This window comes from Tachysurus vachellii, chromosome 5 (assembly GCF_030014155.1).
Source record: "Tachysurus vachellii isolate PV-2020 chromosome 5, HZAU_Pvac_v1, whole genome shotgun sequence".
NCBI lineage: Eukaryota > Metazoa > Chordata > Actinopteri > Siluriformes > Bagridae > Tachysurus > Tachysurus vachellii.
This window is the reverse complement of record NC_083464.1, coordinates 15,572,233-15,591,596: the sequence shown is the minus strand read 5'-3', so window position 1 is coordinate 15,591,596 and position 19,364 is coordinate 15,572,233. Positions and strand designations below refer to the sequence as shown.

Sequence of the window (19,364 nt, the reverse complement as noted above, 5' to 3'; positions counted from 1 at the left end):
AGTGAGCAATTGTAAACTTCAACAAGATAGACTTCATGTAAAAACTAATACATCATAGTTTCACAATTGCACTTTCTGAACATACAGTATATAGTTATAAATGGGAAATTATTTTATAATCACACTATCCTGTGTCATCCAGTTGAGGATGGACTCTGGTCTATTTTACTCTGGTTCATCTAAAGGTTTCATCCTAATACCTACTCGGGGAGTTTTTCAATGTATACAATATATAACATGATACCTTTTCAGTTATTTTCAATATAGAAATAGATAACTAGATAACTTATTGTGAATATATGACTCTGACTGTGGGACTATACCCATTAAGAAAGAATACTTTTTTTTAAACTGCATTAAACAATACTTTTCACTAATGGATCATGAGCATGTTGGTGACATGACTGGTGTAAATTACATTATGTAAATTGCTTGCAACTCGGGGTCTGATGTTTGAATATGCAAATTAAATGATTTAAAGTCAAAATAGTGTACATTTATACATATGTAGACATTTATACTGCTATCTCAACAGGTGTTATTAAACTTTCTAGATATATACAATTCCCTTTATTGTAGTTGCTAAATGTTATACATGATTGGTCGTTATTCAATAAAAGATAAAATACTAGTCTATTAAAGAGCTCATACTGGCATAGTTTTTGCTTTTGTTGTTGGTGTTGGTTTCAATGGAACCTTAGCACAAAATTATACTTCAGATAATTCTACCTTTGGCTGTTATGGCCTAATACACTGACATGGAACACTGACATGGATAATATCTATCTGTCTGTCTGTCTGTCTGTCTGTCTGTCTGTCTGTCTGTCTGTCTGTCTAGTGCCTTATCTGTATCTGCATTGTAATCACTGTAAAGCTGCTAAGAAAATACTTTTATGCTCAAAAATTGTAAAAGTTATTGCACTTATATCTGCACAATGTCAATGGAAAGGAATGACTGAGCTAAAGCATAAAATGTTTCAAATATTTATTTGTTATAGCAAAAGTCAGATATAGTTACATCACATTGTTTATAGGTTTGTTTTTGTTTAACACAGCAAGTCAAACCAGTCCAGGCTCCTCTTTATAAAGATGAGCTAAATTTTAGTTTGTGACTAGTAATTACTGTTTGTTGCTCTAAATATACTTTCATGAGCATAGCATTCATTCGACCTTTTCCCTTTTTTGAACATTCAAAGCAGATGTCTGAAAAGCTGCTTGAAAGAGCTGACTGTGAAAATAAAATAATCTCGATGGATTTACATTTTGCAACACAGAAATGTGAATTCAAATGTGAATCATCATAGAGCACAAAGGGATACTAACCCTGAGTCAAAATGGCAGACACCCAACTTAAACAGTATCAGCAAGGAGCAGAAGAGTTCAATGCAGGACAACAGTAAAAAATGTAGATTTGTAGAGAGTGACTGGTTAGACTGATAACTGATTACTACAATTATCTTAATGAGTTTAAGCCTACAAATGTGATTAAGATATGTACAGTATATTATAGGATTTTGTCAAATTCTGCATTTTGAGATGCAAATATGGGTGTGTAAAAATAACAACAATATTCAAATTGCTTAGCAAGAATGCGATGCTCTGTTAATCAAAGGTACATGAGTTTAAATATCATATTCATACATGCAAAAAAATGGTCACATCATTTTTGTTTAGCTTTAGTTTTTGTATGGTCTTTATCAACAATCATTTGAAGAGGAAGGAATTAGTGTTGGGTTTGTGGTGAACTCAGAATTTGCACTGACCTATTAGTTCCTCAAGAGCTCTTGGTTGCACTATTATAAACTGTTGTAGAACAGACATTTCTTATATTTACATTTACTGTCCAGTGTCACCCAAATGAGGATGGGTTCCCTTCTGAGCCTGGTTCCTCCTCTCAAGGTTTCTCAGGGAGTTGATATGAGACCTCCGACTTGCTTATTAGGGATAGGGTTAGATGTTAGAGATATATAGTAACTTTATTTTAAACTTTAAATAATTTTTAATACTATTTCTATACTTCTGTAAAGCTGCTTTGAGACAATGTTACTTGTTAAAAGCGATATACAAATAAATTGAACTGAATTTTGAAATTATTAATTAGTTGATAGTTGTCTTGTGATTTAATGTATTAATCTAATAATCTTTTTTTATTGATTTTGGGATAAAGCCTTGAATGATAGCTAGATTCATTATGTATGGCATTAAAGCATATTTTGTAGTACATGCATGATGTGTTTTTTGCATAAGTTTAACTTCTCATTTACATTTCTGGCAGGGTGCAATTAATGCAAACGGCGCTGGTTTAAGAAAACAAAGTTTGTGGAGCTAACAAATGCTCACAACAGAACGGCTTCACAAAGCTGTTCTTGCCAGTGTATTTCCAACTTCAATATGTTTCCATGTCATAGACGTCACCAGTACCTGTTTGTGTCAGCACTGACTGGGATAGTGAGTGGAACCCAAGAAGGTGCCACTGTCTAAAGGCTGTTGTCAGACTTTAATTAGAACCATCATACACCAATGTTGACTAAAGGCATTACATATCATGCCCATATCATGACCTTTTTTCAGCCACACTGTTTCATTGCTGTGGGCGACAAAGAATAAGTGAAAATGTTTGAAATGTATTTTTTTAAGTGTGATAATTACATTAAATAAAATGTTTGAAATAACAGTATAATATTTGGTGTATAGTATAATATAGTTGAACAAATTGGCTTGATGTTGTAATGTCAATATACAGGAAACGGCATTTTAGACTCATTAGAAAATGTTATGTGTTCTACTACATGCTGGGTCTTATAACTGTAGGCCATATGAAAAGCATTGCAATAATATAGACTAAAACGTTCTTAGCCTTTCAGAAAAGTTTGACATATATTCAAATTGTTCACTAACCCCAAGGACACTTCTAATTTTAGAATATCTGTTTGCTTCCTGGGTGTAGCTCATATTCAATCATGTGAGAACAACAAAGCTCTTACATATACAGCATGCACCACTCACCGCCGTACTCAATTTGACTTAAACACTAATGCATATTACTCCACACACAACACATTCTCAGTGTATCTGCGAAATGCTTTTAAACAAAGTGACTGTCAAGTATCTTTAGCAGCATTGCACTGGACTGTCAAAATATTTAAAGGTTAATATACTGTATTATACTCTAAACTAATGCTAAACAGGTGAACCTGTAAATATATATATATATATATATATATATATATATATATATATATATATATATATATATATATATATATATATATATATATATTTGTACAATATTTTCAAAACAGTGTTTATATATATATATATATATATATATATATATATATATATATATATATATATATATATATATTACAGTAGTATAGACCTGTAATATCCCGCCTGTTTTGTGCTCACCTGTCAATATATAATTAATACGTATGGCACCAGGAAGTTTGGTGTGTACATTTAGCAGTACTGGTGTGGTCTCAGTGACTCATCAGTTTGAACAGGGGAAATGATATTAGCAACAGGGCTTTGACTCAAACTTGAGAATGCAGGTTTCTCTGATAAGGTTTTGTTTTGGCATTCTGGTTAGAATATTTTGAGTAGTAGCCAGTGTGAAGTTTGACCTCACAGGAAAATAATGAGAGTGGAAAAGCCTGTCAGAAGATACAAATTCTCGAGTGTTTCCGTAATGAAACTTTGACTCACTGTTTGTAATTAGATGCTGTTGTGTGGTTACATGTTGCTTAATGGCAAATTTGCATATATTACAAAATATGTAAAGGTTACAGGTTTAACATAAGGAAATTGTTGAAAATAATGAAAAGGATATAATATATATATATATATATTCTTTTATCATACTACAAATTAATTTAAAAAATTTCTTGCAGTTCCTGCTCTGTTTAGAAAACTCTCTTCTAGCTACTCTTTGGCCTTGGCTAACTTTAGTTTCTAATCCCTTACTTACAGGTCCTTGCCAACTATCCAGACCTAAATAGACTCTTCATATAATGCAGTGTGGGATACTCATAAAACCTCTCCATGAAACCTACTCCAAGCAGCTGGGTGAGGTGGAGTTACTGCTAAAAAGCAGCCTTTGCATCAGAGGCCTTGTTAAATGCCTTTCTGATATAAAAATATCTATAGCATTTCTGTGAAAAAAGACATTCCGTTAAAATTGCACTTATACCATAAATATTGAATGAATGCAATCCCATGTGGATGGGAGCATGAGAGAGGCAGTTAGGAAAGTTGAGAGAGTTGGGGCGAACTGGCCACAACTGCAGTTTTAAATTGCTGATTAGGTCATAATTCATGTCAGCAGGAAACAACAACACCTGGTGTTATCACTAGAACAAATACCGATGACAAATGAACACAAATCATGACCAGAGTATAATACTTAAGAAAACAAAACAAAAGCAACACAACAGAGAAACATCATGATAAAATTTTTTGGAAAGATTCTAAACTTTTATCTTGTCTTTTCTTATTTGTAGCCTTTCATTAAATGCATTGCATTGGTATGCATAGGTTTGGGTACATCCACTTAAACAACCATACAAACTGATATCCAACATGGAGGAAAGACTAGCTACTAACAGAACTGCCATCAAGTGTATCTTTTTAGTTAATAGCTACATTTTCACCAGGTAATGATACGAGTAAACAGACATTTTCAGAAACTAACTGAAGAGTAAAGGAGTGAGTTCTCTCTGTATTTCTCACTTGTGTGTTGTTTAACAGCAACTTTTGTATTAAGAAGCTGAGTTTTGATAACCTTCATATTAAGAAGCAGAGTTTTGATAGCCTTCATATTAAGAGTTACACTATAAAAGTTTTTGGACACCTGACCATCACACTCATATGTGATGTTTGAACAACCATTCCAGATTTAGTCTTCCTTTGCTATTATAATTATGTCCACTCTTCTGGGAAGGCTTTCCACTACATTTTGGAACATTTCAGTTGGCTTTGTACAATCCATGCCAATAGAGTTCAGAGGAGTTGTGGTCAGGGTTCTGTGTAGACCACTCAAATTATTCCAATGCCATCCTTCGCAAACCATGTCTTCATGGACCTCACTTTGTACCTAGAGGTATTTTATGCTGAACATGTTTGAAACTATTAGTTCCAGTGTAGGAAAATTGTAATGCTATTGCATACTAAAACAGTCTAAACAAGTCTTTGCTTCTGGGGAAGGTTAACATATGGATGTGTTGGTAAGGTGTCTGCAAACCTTTAGCCATATAGGGTACCTTCAGTGTAGTTGGTTACATTTAGAGTACCAAGCAGCATTATCAAGATGATCATTTAGCTATAGCTTATATATTTTAAATCATGGGTAGCTTGTAGTTTGACAAGACAGAAACGCATGTTTTTTTGCAACTCAATTTGCTTTGATTGTCACATTTAACATTAGACATTAACTCAAAGCAGCTTTACAGAAATCAGGTGGAGAATTCAATCACATGAAACTATGCTATGTAGGAAGCTAGCAGAGATAAGAATTGGCTAATGATTAGCTTCCATGAAATGATCTCTGGTGTGTTGTTCAGGTTCTTTCATGCATGTGGTTAAATATCACTCTTTTTTTCTCTTTCAGTCAGTACTAGTTTGGACATGATACAGCTAAGGCAGAAATTGCCATTTCTCAGGGATGGCATTTAGGGATAACATTGAAAAATCACAAAAAGTATTCAGACTCAGACTTCAGGCTCCACCTGTCAGACAGGAAAGAATGCCACAAATATTTATTTTCTGTGAATCTTATCTGCACTGTGGAATAAGACAGATATTATTATTGAGATCATTATTGTGATATGTGAAATTTTCATAGCTTGTTTTCCTACATAAACAAGCAGCATGCTTGGAACAGTGATGTACGTGCCTGTAGGCAAGGTATGCATCACAGCTGCCCCCTCTCCAGTGGGAACTCTCAGAGAGCGATAGGTGCTCAAAGCAAAGGATTAATGAGTGAGGACGGCAGCTGCTCTCTACTCCCCAGATAAGAGTCTATCTCAATAAGCTGCAAAATAAACCTGTTCCTCAATCCCATAGCAGCGAGTATGTGGTCTGTTATTTAAATAAGAAGAATTGCTAGCAGAATATCTACAGCAGCTGCAACAAACAGTTCTCTTCAGTTGACGTGAAATCACAAAAACATGCTCTCTTCAACTGTCTGCACTACACACGTAACCTTTCAGGCACATCTGAGCTCTTTGCACAGGTGGCTCTCAATTTCAATCCCCTGTATGATGAGTAAATTTAGTGTCTGATGCACTGTTATCAGTCTCGCTTACAGTTTGCGTTCCAGCATATCACTGGTAATGAGAGAAGGCCCGAGTGGTGTTCCAAAGGAGAAAGCTTTCTGTTGATTGGGTTTTTATCATAAAACACACACAAGGCTCCCACAACCTCAGTTTTCTCCCATATTATGGGATTCCTTAGACTACTAATTCTAGTTTAAAAAATGTTATGTGGTTTATAAGAACTAAAATTAAGGTTAGATGGCTTAGATGACTCACTTAAATATGTTGAGCATGAGTCAGCATGAAAAGGAGCATTTCAGCATTCTTACAAGTTCATCATTAAAATCTAGTAAACCTCATCGCAGACATATTGCTTAAATATATCTTAAGGTCATCAGGATGTGTTGAGTAAATCACGTTGTTATCAAGCTGCTCCTACTATTCCTATTTTGTTTAATACCCTGGAGTTTCCCATAGGTCATCTGTTGTAACATAATACCAATATTCACATTTTGTAGACTGTGTTATTTATGTCAGTGGGCAACTCTTTGGCATGACACACACAAATACACACACACACACACACACACACACACACACACACACACACACACACACACACACATCACACATACAGTGTGTATATGTGTGTGTATATATACGTACATATATATGTCTCTGTGGAATTTTGCATATTTTCTCATGTATGTGAAGGTTTCCTCTGAGTTCTCTGGTTTCTTCTCACCTTCCAAAAACATGCCAGTAGGTGGATTGGTTATGCTTAATTGCTCTATTGCCCCTAGGTGTGAATGTTTCTGTGAAAGTGTATGGGCATGGTGTCCTGCAATGGACTGGTGCCTTATTAGGATTGTATTACCGCCTAATAATGAAAGATTTTACAGTTCAGAATTAAACCAAATCAGAGCATGCTTTCTTCATTCATAAAATTTCAGAAATTCAGATCTACCTTATGATAGAATAAAACAGCAAGAGATACTAAACAAAAGCAAGGTAAACAAATCATCAAACTGTCTAAGTCATGGCTAACAAGATACAGATGTGTTACTATTTCTGGCACATCTTAGTTTAGAACCAACCACATAGATTTCATGCACCAAACATTCTGTCTCTGTGTTATTCCTTGCTTTCTCATGCTCTTAATCTGATGAACAAGAGTGCTTTTTCTCTCAGGAGCTTCTGAGAGGAATGTTGTTAGAAACCACAATGAGTCACTGCCGGTCTTTTGCAAAGCCAACCACCATGTGCATGTGCTCAGACAAAGACAACATCCCAGGCAGAGCCACAGGAGCTGAGAAGTAATGAGGATGTGAAAAAAACAAAACCAGCCCTTCTCACCATTGCATGAAACCTGCCCCTTCAGTTCCCTGAGTATATCTAGAGCCTTTTAATTTCAATTTTTGTTCATTGACCTTCATAGTTTGTGCAGGGAACTTCTGGCCTTCTGATTTAGCCAAATGCCAGTCATCATACATGTGGCAGGATGTGTCGTTTAAAAAGGATGCCGTTCCTGGTACTTCTGCTTTAAGATGGCATAGGGTAGGGGTTTGGCCACAGACTGCTGTTTCTACAAACTGCTCATGCTACACAAGCCTTTAGAGCCAGATGGGCCCAATGGATAGCTTAAAACTCACTGTTAATTACAACTAAGATGATGAAGAGACAATGAGAGGAAGGCTAAGACTAAAAAACCTCAGACATGGACCATAGAGTTTTAGATTCCTAATTCAAAATCAGCAAAACCAAAAGTGTTTATATGGATATAATTGGATAAAATAAACTTAAACTGTATTAATATAAAAATATGAACTTACCTGATACCTGATACCATCACAAACTTAAACTCTAAACCATAGGAATTAATATGAAGTTGCCCCTCCTCAAACTTTACTACTGCATTTTAGTAGGCAGTGAGCTGTCATCCACCAAACTCAGATTCAACCTCAGACTGTCAGATAGTGAAATGTGATTCATCATTTCACAAAATACGATTCCACTGCTCCAGAGTCACTTTTTCATACTACACATTTCAGCACTCCTGCTCTGTCAAACTTTAAACAGGGCACAAATTTTACAAACTGAATGGTGGTATCCTATGGCAATGCCATTCTACTACCAAGGTTTATCTTTGGAGATTACCTGGCTATGTGTTTGGTTTTATGCTCCTGTTGGAAGTGGATGTGGCCATATATTTTCCTCATGCTTTTAGCCTTATAGGGTATATTGCTAAGAAAATAATGATTTTACTGTTAGCCCACTACACCACACACAAGGCTTTTACAGCTACTGTATATTACTGACAATTCAGGTTTTAACTAAATGAGTTAATTATGTGGGGATCATTTATGCTTATATGGTTTGCTGCTATGTGTTCAGGTTTCCGAGGACATTCTGTGACTGTAGCTAAGGACATGATAAAACGAAATGAATAAACATGTTTACTAAATAGGCTGTTCCTCAGCGGATTAAAATGCTCCACAGTGGCAAACAGTGGAAAACTGCAGAGCTGTTGTCCTTGAATAGAGTACAAACAGTCACAATTTCCAAGCATTAGTCAGGCATTATTTTCTCATTTTTCTCAGTAGTGATACTGAAGTGTTTAACTCAATGTGCCACTCAGGCTGAACAACTGTGTGTATTCGTTGCAGATGTAGCATGTGAGTAAACAGGCTTCCTGATCAGACCTCACTGTGCCAGTATCAGTAATGTTTGTAGAAATTACTTTAACCCTGTGATGCTTTTCAGAATAACATCTCTGAATGGCAGATGTTATCCAAGGCAGGCACCATAAAACACAAAATCCAACGTTTTGCAAAATCAACCAAGCACAAATGATCCAAATGCTCAAAAATTCTTATAATATAGTGGGGACTTGATAATCAACTCGCCTCATACCCAAAGTCCAAAACACAATAATGTCATTGAAGTGTTATCACCTAGCAGTCTCATATTAAATTGAAACATCCCATGTTGGATACTCACTCCAGAAAAAACATTAAAAATTTGGATTGGCTGATAGAATAAAATGCATGGTTATTCTTCCTGCCTTTCTTCTTCAAGTACACATTCACTTAACAATATGTTGAGGCTATGAGATATTAAGATGATGTTACTCTTGAAGTTTCTTGTGACAAATGAGACATGAACTACTTAATTCTAAAGTAAATTAATTTGTTCATATTCGTTAACAATTCTATCATGGTCAAGGTTGCAGTAGATCATTGTTTTAGTACTGTATATTTGTATAATCAAGCCTGCATGATTTTGGACATTGGGAGGAAACTGTACAGTGCCATACAATTCAGGAAATGTACTGAAATCAAATGGCATGTGAGGTGTTATCTCTCAACTACAATAGCCAGTTTTCATATCTGTAATGCTTGAAAGAAATGAAGGTAGTTATTCCAGCATAATCATGCTAACACTCAGAACAGAGTGGAGTGTTTGCATCTATGTGAACTTTAACAACTCTGTTTGTTGACAAAACAGGAGGAGTAAGTAAAATCCATACACCCTGTTGTGTGTTGAGAAAACTGCAAAACAGGCCAACCTATTGCAAATATTATAACTAAACGTGCTATTTGCTTTATTATATACATTTTTAAAAAAGTTCAGATTTTGGTTAAATTTAAACTTACAGATCTGTACAGATTTGTCTAGGGTTATTTGCCTACACTGACATATCATAAGGAGACATATTTGTGCAACAAAGGAAATGTAAAATTTTTGTAGTTCTTTTAATATGAATTGTACAAATAGCCAAAAACCAACTCTGGCAGATGTACCCATCACACATCTGGATTTTATTCATGGTCCCATTCAGTTACTTATCCAGAAAATAATAATATTCCCCAAGCTACTCTAGCTGGAGCTCTTATTCGTGATATTACATGGTAGTCCTTATCTTTATATCCTATCTGATTGTGAAATAAATCAGCACCTTAACAACAAACATTATGTTCACTTGATTATGAATATAATACAATGTCAATTTGCACTGGTCACTGCTTTTGCTATATTGTTCACTTAAATTCTTTTAATTTATAATTATTCATTTATTAATGGCTTGAAGAATCTATAGTCAATTGTAGGAGGCCAAAGGACCAGACTGGGTCAAGAGTAACACATACAACACGTTTTCTTGCATGCATGCACACACACACACACACACACACACACACACACACACACACACACACACACACACAATAGTTAATGCCTCATTTTCATGCAAAATAACTCTTTTTATTTAGAAAAATTATTTCAAAATAAAAGGCGCAATAACCTCTGTTGCAATCTTGAGGAATTGAAACATATTCTGCTCAGTCCTTTTTTTTTAATGTTGAGTGATTTCATTTTTTACCATTTTCCAATTGTGCCAGAGCAAACAATTAGTCTGAAAAGACCCAGTGTTCTCCTTCAGCCTGCTCTGTATGGAGTCCATATGAGAGTTGACTCACTTGACACTCACTTACTCAAGTCACTCAAAAATTATGTGGACATGATTAAATGAGCTAAACAAATAAAGTTGTTTGCCTTCCAGGATTTTGGATTGTTAACAAGTAGTTTGTGTGGCTGTTGCATCCAATATGATTACATACTAAAGAGCAACTGTTAGGGTTTCTTCCAATTTCAGTGAAAACCTTTCCAGTTTTGGTTCAGCCCTTGGTTCAACTGTTTATTATGATCATAATATTTATGTCAGACAATGTCAAACATTTCTAAAATAAATGTACTAACTTCTCTGCAACAAGGTTTTCAACTTTATCTAAGATCCTGAACTATTTGTAGTAGGATGAGGACATTTCTGATGGAGATTTTTTAAGTCGCACTTCATAAAAGCATCTACCAAATGCTGTAATTGTATCACATAAACTCACATCACTGCTTCAGGAACATAAATTTTACTACTGAACTAAAAGGGATTTTTTCTTATAGATATTGAGCATACAGTAGGATGTCTGTGAGACATGTCTAAGATATAATGGTACTTGTTTCTTGGGTGTTTCTCAGTGCTATCAATACGTTTTGACAAAATGCATAAAATCACAGTGTTTTACATTTTTTGTTAATAAAATATCTTTATACTATTTAATCTCATGGTGACTACAAATGTTTTATCTCAGTCAGTAACATGCTCACTCAGAATTAATCAGACACAAAGCCTTTCTTTGCGCATATAAGACTGGGCTTTAGCTAAGCAATGGTAGCTTTATTGCCTTGGCAAGGCTATCCACAGGGCATTCTCTCGAAAGCAAAGAGTTTATTTAAATGCGTAAGACTTGGGTTTCTATTTGCAATGCTGGATTAATAGGGTCTAGCTTCTAGTCTATATGACAGAAGATGCATTAAACAGCTATTACTCAGTGGACTAAAGTTGTAAAGGAGTATAATTTAAACTGTCTTTACAAATCTCCAGAGCATAAAAAGTTTGGAAAAAAATTGCTAGCTGATGAATTTAAAAAAAAAAGCTCCTTCAGTAAAACTCAGTAATCAATCAATCATCATTACAGACCCTAAAACCAAGGGTCATAAGTCAAGAAAGATGTTGACATGTTGTTTGGAAAGTTCTTCTTATTGAAAGAAATGTCATTTGCATAACAAGGCTGACGCAGCACTTCTCCAGGCAAGAAAAAAATGGATTCTGCCCTAAAAGCTTGTTACTGCAGTTTGCATTCAGAACACAGTTTATCTGTAATAATGTACTGCAGGCCAAGCCAGGAAAAGCAAGAAAATCCTCTGGCCTTTTTTCTATACTACATGGTTGCTTTATACTGCCACTGTGCACTGAATGATTATGTTCTTTATGCCTCAATGAGTGCAATAAATGCATTATAATACCGCTGTAAGTTTACAGTACTTTAGACCAAAAGACAAATAAAAATAAAATAAAATAATTTTACAGGAATATTTTGACAAGAATGCTAGGAATTAACTAGACAAATACAGTAGTGCAGTAAAACACCAGATTCAATGCATAGTTGATATCTAAAGTTTTAGTCGGCAGTAAGATGGGTTCTCTTTGATTTTCATTGTGCTGATGATGATATAAGTCCCATTAATTTCTAAAAACATATTTTTTCTGTTTAATTCTTATATGATATTGTCAAATCATGTTTTGGATGTTGAACTCAAGTTTATATGCTTTATTGACCTATAACTTTAAAGTAAACTCACAGTAACTCATGGTTTTGACTACTTGTGAGTTGAAATAAAGATTATTATGAAAGTTAAGTTTACTCATTATGTTTCATTTCTTAGTTTAATCACTGTACACTGAGTTACAGAACAGACAAAACAAAATAAATTGCAAGACCATTGAAGATCATATGTTAATTAAAAGATTAACAGCTTAGACCTTCAGGGTAGATTTTTCCAATAAGAAAGCAAGATGACAATCTCACATCTGCTGTAGAAGATTAAGAGCAAAATAACCTGTACTGAAGCTCTTGTATTACTCTTCTACTGTGTGTCAATTTAGCTAGAAATTATAATGTAAAGGAAACCAGAATATACAACGGTCAAAACAAGGTCTCATAGTTCTGCACACGTAACACATAGTAAGTAAAAGCTTTTCATCTCCCTGTGATACAACGATGTTAAGGGGTAATCGTGTTTATTTTAAGAAATGTCATCATGTAAATATTTTGGCAATGTTTTTGGTTAATAGACTGTGGTCTGTGGAGCTGGTTGGTGACCTTACAGACCTTTTGATATGACTCCTGCCAGAGCTCCTGCTGATTTAATGTCAAATGGCAGGACATGATGTTCTATTACACATAGCTCTGTCTTCTTCATCTAAAAGGTCTCTTGAAGAGCTTTGACGCATTCACAGAGGTAAATTTCAAAGTGGAAATAAAGGCAAGGTGTCCCTAAATCTGCTAGTGTACAGTGTTTAAATATGCTGAGTAATCTGATCATTTAAAAAGTTTTTTTTTTAAAGTCAGTGAGACCTGAATATTCTGCAGTCATGGCCATAGTTCCAATTAGATCATATTAAAAACTGTTGTCTTCTGTCTATTTAAACACTAAATTATCAATGTTATACAGGTTGCATTTATTTAATATTTGGATTTTGAATAAATCTTATACTTGGCAGATGAGAACAGGTAAACATCTGTTTTTAACAGTAAATCCTAATGCAAGAATGCAAAGGAAGGGTAATAGTATACTGAGCTTAATAAATAGACAGGTGTTTATGTAATAATTATATACAGTTATATAAAATATGGTGTGGGCAACATGATGGTACAGCAGTGTCATTGGCACCTCAATGTCCCCAGTTTGATCTGATGCTCAGATTACTATCTGTGTGAGGTTCTTCATGTTCTCTGAGTCACCATATGGGTTCCCTCTGGTTTCTCTGGTTTCTTCACACCTCCAAAAACATGCTGAGAGGTGGATAAGTGGCTACTATAAATTGTTGGTAGGTGTGAATTTGTGTGTATGGTGCCCAGTAATCCCTCCCAGGGTATAAGATTTTTATTACCTTCTCATTTAAGACAGATCATTAGTACCACTATGTACCATTGTTCATAGGTAGATAAGCTCCAGGATCAAACTGGGGACTGTAGAGCTGTGGGAAAACACTACCAACTCAGTAGTGCCTAAGGGAAAAGAGGTTAACCAATAATATTATCTTTTACCTTCCTTGCCCCTGCCTCCAGCTCTAGCAGTGAAAAGGAAACAGTAATGTTTCACTCACAAATGTCAAATTACAGAAGGAGGAATCTCTATAGCTTCCTCTTCGTCGGCTTTTATGTTGTCTTTTTAAATAATAGAAAAACATCCACCAAAATACAATAAGCTCTTGGAATATCTTCCAAAACAATTAAGCATTGGTTAGCAAAATTTATCATTCATGGTTAGCTTTCATTCAACATGTCAGGTTGAATACACAGTTTTCCTGTGTAGAAAACTTTAATAGACTTACAAAACTTGACAAAGTGAATTCTTCAAAGCTACATAATACTCAGCTAGGCTTGAGCTAGGCATTGTAATTACCAGATATGTCAGATATGTGGGCTTTGTGTAGTTAATGCTTTGTAATTTAACACACAATGTGCTGAACACCTCTGTAGTCAGTCCCCTCAGTATTGCAATACACATATACAACACAATATTAACTTATTTTGCATCAGTGAAGCACTCAAAGACAAACACTATGATGCCCTACAAGCTGTATTTTCTTTTGGGAATAAATTGACACACTTCAATGCATCTGATTTCTCCAAAGGCATTACCTCGACTTGGTAAAAACAAAACTGAGAGTCATTATGAAGGTTGTGCTAAAGTACTAATGGAGTGCATTGATGTTTAGAAGACAGCCAGACTATTCTGAAATAGGATCGGAAAGCTGGCAATACCATGGCAGGACACTGGCAGGTGGCTCGGTCATAAACCTTCACTGTTAGCTATAAAATTTAGAGACAATCAAAAACAGCCTAAAGAAATGTAAAGAAAACATGAGTAAGAAGGCAAAAAAATTTTTTTACATTTTTTATAGGATTCCAGTTAATATGTATATTAAGGCATAACATAATGGCACAATCATCAAACAAAATATAACCAAAAAAGAAAATAAGGAAATAATCCCAAAAGTTTGTTCAAAAGTTTGCATACCTTTAGTTATTTTTATTGTGTATTGCCCCCTTTAGCATCATTGATGCCATGCTGTCTTTTGTAATAATTGTGCATGAGGTCCTTAATTCTCTCAGGTAGTACTGCTGCCCATTCTTCTTGGCAAAATGCCTCCAGTTCCTGTAAATTCTTAGGTTGTCTTGCACAATCTGCATGTTTAAGGTCTCCCCAAAGTGGCTCAATGACATTGAGGTCACAAGACTGTGATGGCCAAATCTAGAACCTTCACCTTTTTCTGCTGTAGCTATTGGTGGGTCAACTTTGCCTTTTGCTTTGGATCATTGTCATGTTGGAACATCCAAGTGTGTCTCATGTGCAGCTTTCATACTGTAGAATGAAAAATGTCTGCCATTATTTTCTGATAACATGCTGCATTCATCTTGCCATCAATTTTTTACTAAATTCCCTGTGTCACTTGAGCTCACACAGCCCCAAAACATAAGAGATCCGCCACCATGCTTTACAGTGGGGATTACAGTACAGAACAATACAATTAACTCCTCTCCAAAAATAGTGTTTATGGTTGTGACTATAAAGTTCAATTTAGGTCTCATCACTCCAAATGACTGCTCCAGAAGCTGTGAGGTTTGTCTATGTGCTGTCTCTGGTATTGAAGGCGGGACTTTTGGTGGCATGGGCGCAGTAACGGTTTTCTCCTGCCAACTCAACCATACAGGTCATTTGTGTTCAAGTACCTGCTTATTGTGCTCCTAGAAACAACACCATTTTTTCAAGAGCAGCCTGTATTTCTCTCAAAGTTGTTTGTAGATTTTTCTTTGCGTCCCGAACAATTCTTCTGGCAGTAGTGGGTGAAATCTTTCTTGGTCAACCTGACCGTTGTGAAAATAAACAGAACCTCTTATTTTCCACCTCTTTATCAGAGTTTGAACAGTACTGACTGGCATTTTCGAGTGCTGCGATTTTATACCCTTTTCCTGCTTTATAAAGTTCAACTACCTTTTTCCACAGGTCCATTGGCAGTTCTTTTGTCTTTAGTCAGTGTATAACCTCATGAAAAACTTTATATAAATGTGTGATATATATAAATATATAAATTTTATATAAACTTTATATAAATTTATGTGAATAAATTTCATATTATTCACAGACACTAATTACAATTACAGTGAGTCACAGACATGGAAACCAAACTTTAATAGACATTTAAACCTCTGCGTATCCACCTGTGTGTTTATAATGTGGCCAAACCTTTAAGGGTATGTAAACTTTTAATCAGTGTTCTCTAGGTGTTTTCAATTATCATTAGGTTTTAAAAATGAGTCAAATACAGTACTGTAGCTACTGTATGTGATCATTAATGACTACACGTGACCACTACCTTAAATAAGAAAAAGATTATTTTGCATTATCAGTCATGTTTTCCAAATAAATAGCAATGTTTAACAATTTCTTTCAGCGATTCAAACTTCTGAGCACAATTGTATCATTTGTACACAAGCGGAGAGAAAGTCCCTCATGCACCGCTTCCTCATTGACCCATACAATTTCCTCTTTGTAATCCATGGCTGTTTTCTTTTTCTGCTTTTCGTTTTACATTTCCTTTTAATTCCCCCATTTCAGTTTCCCTTATTGAAACTGGCTTATTTAGTGTTGAACTTTTGGAGAAGTTTGTGATTTTTCATGAAAAGATTTCCCCAAAAATATGCCAATCTAGCAAATAGTTGGTTAAGTTCTTGTGTAGACTGAGTGAAACTGAGATTTCACAAATACAGTGTTGCCGGTTTAAAAGGTACATTGGCCATTCTATTGTTTCTAAAACTTTTTTTTTTAGAATTAGTCTATACGGATTGAAAAAGTGTGAGCAGAATGAAAAGCCAGTGTACTAGTAAAAAGGATTCTATGGCTTGTCCCTTTCCAGGGGAATCCATATTTATACAAGCAAAATTTTTCCTTATCAGAGAATGTTCCAAGTAGGGCCTCTTTAAGAAAAGAGGACATCAGAACATCTTTAAGACTGTAGGTTCACTTATTAGGGATGTTTCTATGGACGCTCTTTCATTTCAACATGTATTACATCAGCTACATAATGTTGAAATGGCAATAAAAGCTTCTTGACTTGGCTTGAATATATTTACTAAGCCATCTTTTGCTTTACACAAATCTCCCCACTGCCCTGTCCATCACTAGAAAGGGAGCATCACTGACCAGATATTATTTGGATGTAGATGATTTAAGCAAGCAAAAACAAAAGAAATCATCACAAATTTTATCTTGCTGAATCCATCAGCTGGAAAATTAATCAACAAGACTGATTTGTAATATGAACACAGATCTTTATTTAGAGCTGGATTTAAACAAGACCTGAAGCTTAAGTTACTTTAGTCCTTGTGCTTCTATGTGAAAGTGACACAAATTTCAACAAGTCCAATTTACTACCCAGCTGCTGCCAGTGCAGCACCATCTGCTTGCTGGTCATATTAATGGACACCCCTACACACTGTGACCCCCTTCACAGACACAACTAGTAACCTAAGTATCAACACAACACAACAGATAAAGAGTGATGGCCAGCAGGTTCAGGGACAAATCTTTGAACACAGCCGGAAAACGCTCAGTCGGAAAGAACCCTGCACAGTCAGAAAGCCAGCATCGTCCATCAGGGTTATTTAGAGTGCCACCTAGGCTGTGGCCTCCTATTTATGTTCCCGTCATCAGATAGCAGCTGTGGGAAGGGGGCCTGTTGCTTGGGAGATAAGAGCGAGTAAGTGAGTGAGTGAGTGAGTGAGTGAGCAGGAGAGATTGGTGGTGAAACTGTTTAATAGTGCTGATGTTCAGTGCAGCTCTATGACTGAGTACACAACTGTCTCGCTCTATAGACTGACTTTGACATCTCCTTTTACTAGAGTATATATGGCCAACAGAATTGTGATGCCTAAATTACACAATGTTTAGGATTCCATGAGGTCAAAGATTCCTGGGGTTTTGAGGCTTTCGGTCTGCGATACTGTTTTTATGAAAGACAAAGAGACCAGCTACAATGACACGGCATATAGAGTTCAAAATTATAAATTTCACAGATTAAGTTCAAAGAAATTATTTGCACTCAGGATGTTCATGAGATGAAAATTAAGAAAAGAATACTGCACATTTACATCCAAAAAAATCCCAAAACTGCACTTTCTCTCACTCTCTAGGGCTTGGCTGGAAGCAGCAACATGGAAATTATAAAACTTGGCTAAAAATATTTAAATAGTCAGCTTGAGTTGAGGTGGCAAGCTTCTTCGTATAATAAATAAAGTGATCTTCGAGTTAGTGTTACAGCTGCTAACAAAGGAATCCCAGGACTGACCTGAAGAGATAATAAACTGTGCACCAAACTGCCAGCATGTCCCATCACCCAACACTCCACAGTTCCAGGACTGCCTGAGTGACAAGGCCTTTGTAGATTGACAGCCTCTTAGTCCTGCTGTATATCCGTCAGAGCCTTGTAAATTGTATGACCCCCACCCATTCATTCTGTGTGAATTAATCCAGTGTCTTGGCAGTGTTTCATCAGCATCACTTAGTGACAGGCACCTTCCTAAATATAAACTCTATTACCCTCCCACTCGGCTCTACATTTCCCTACTACCCACACTAAGCTGAAACTGAGAAGTGAAAGGTAACAAACAGAAAATACTACAAAACAATGAAAACAAATACTAGCCACAATAAAAGACTTGACTTGAGTGAAACCTGATCCAGGAAGTTGTGGTGTTATGGTAGTACTGCCCTCTACTGTGTTAGAAGCCATTGATTGAACAGCACTGATCTTCCTCTTTTAAATGGGTTCGCTTTTTACAATGGACATTGTCTCAAAGCAGCTTTACAGAACATAAACATAGAGCAGAAGGTAAACATAAGGAGAAGTATAAAGAATTAATATAATAAAAAATCAAGATATATATAGTTCACAGTATGTATGTATGTATGTATGTATATGTATTTATCCCCAATGAGCAAGTCTGAGGAGACTCAGGCAGCAGTGGCAAGGAAAAACTCCCTTAAATTGGTAAGGAAGAAACCTTGAGAGGAACCAGAGGAGCTGGTACAATGTCTGGATGCCTCGGGATGGGTAGAAAGAGAGAAGCAGTGGAGAGGGATTAACATATCTGCTGTTCATAAAAATGTGCAAGTCTAATGTAATAGTGCACAAGATTATGGGATGTATTATGTGCATGCCTGACTAAAGAGATGAGTTTTTAATCTGCTTTTGAACTGGGAAAGTGTGTCTGAGCCCCGAACAATATCAGGAAGACTATTCCAGAGTTTGGGAGCTAAATAAGAAAACGCTCTACCACCTTTAGTGGACTACCAGAAGTCTTGAGTTTTGTGATCTCAGAGAGTGTGAAGGATTGTAACGTGTTAGGAGACTAGTTAGATACGTGGGAGCTAAACCTTTAAGAGCCTTGTAGTAAACTTTTAGCAGCAGTTTGTAATCAATTCTAAACT

General features: G+C 35.7%; 1 protein-coding gene across 1 annotated transcript in view; it reads right to left on the bottom strand.

Moving 5' to 3' along the window:
* Positions 1-18,402, bottom strand: part of thrap3a (thyroid hormone receptor associated protein 3a) — a 34,939-nt gene extending 16,537 nt beyond the window's left edge. The window contains exon 1 of the mRNA XM_060869975.1: positions 18,223-18,402. The gene's annotated coding sequence lies outside the window, so the exon portion shown is untranslated. The remainder of the gene's footprint in view (positions 1-18,222) is intronic.
* Between the last annotated feature and the right edge of the window lie 962 nt (positions 18,403-19,364).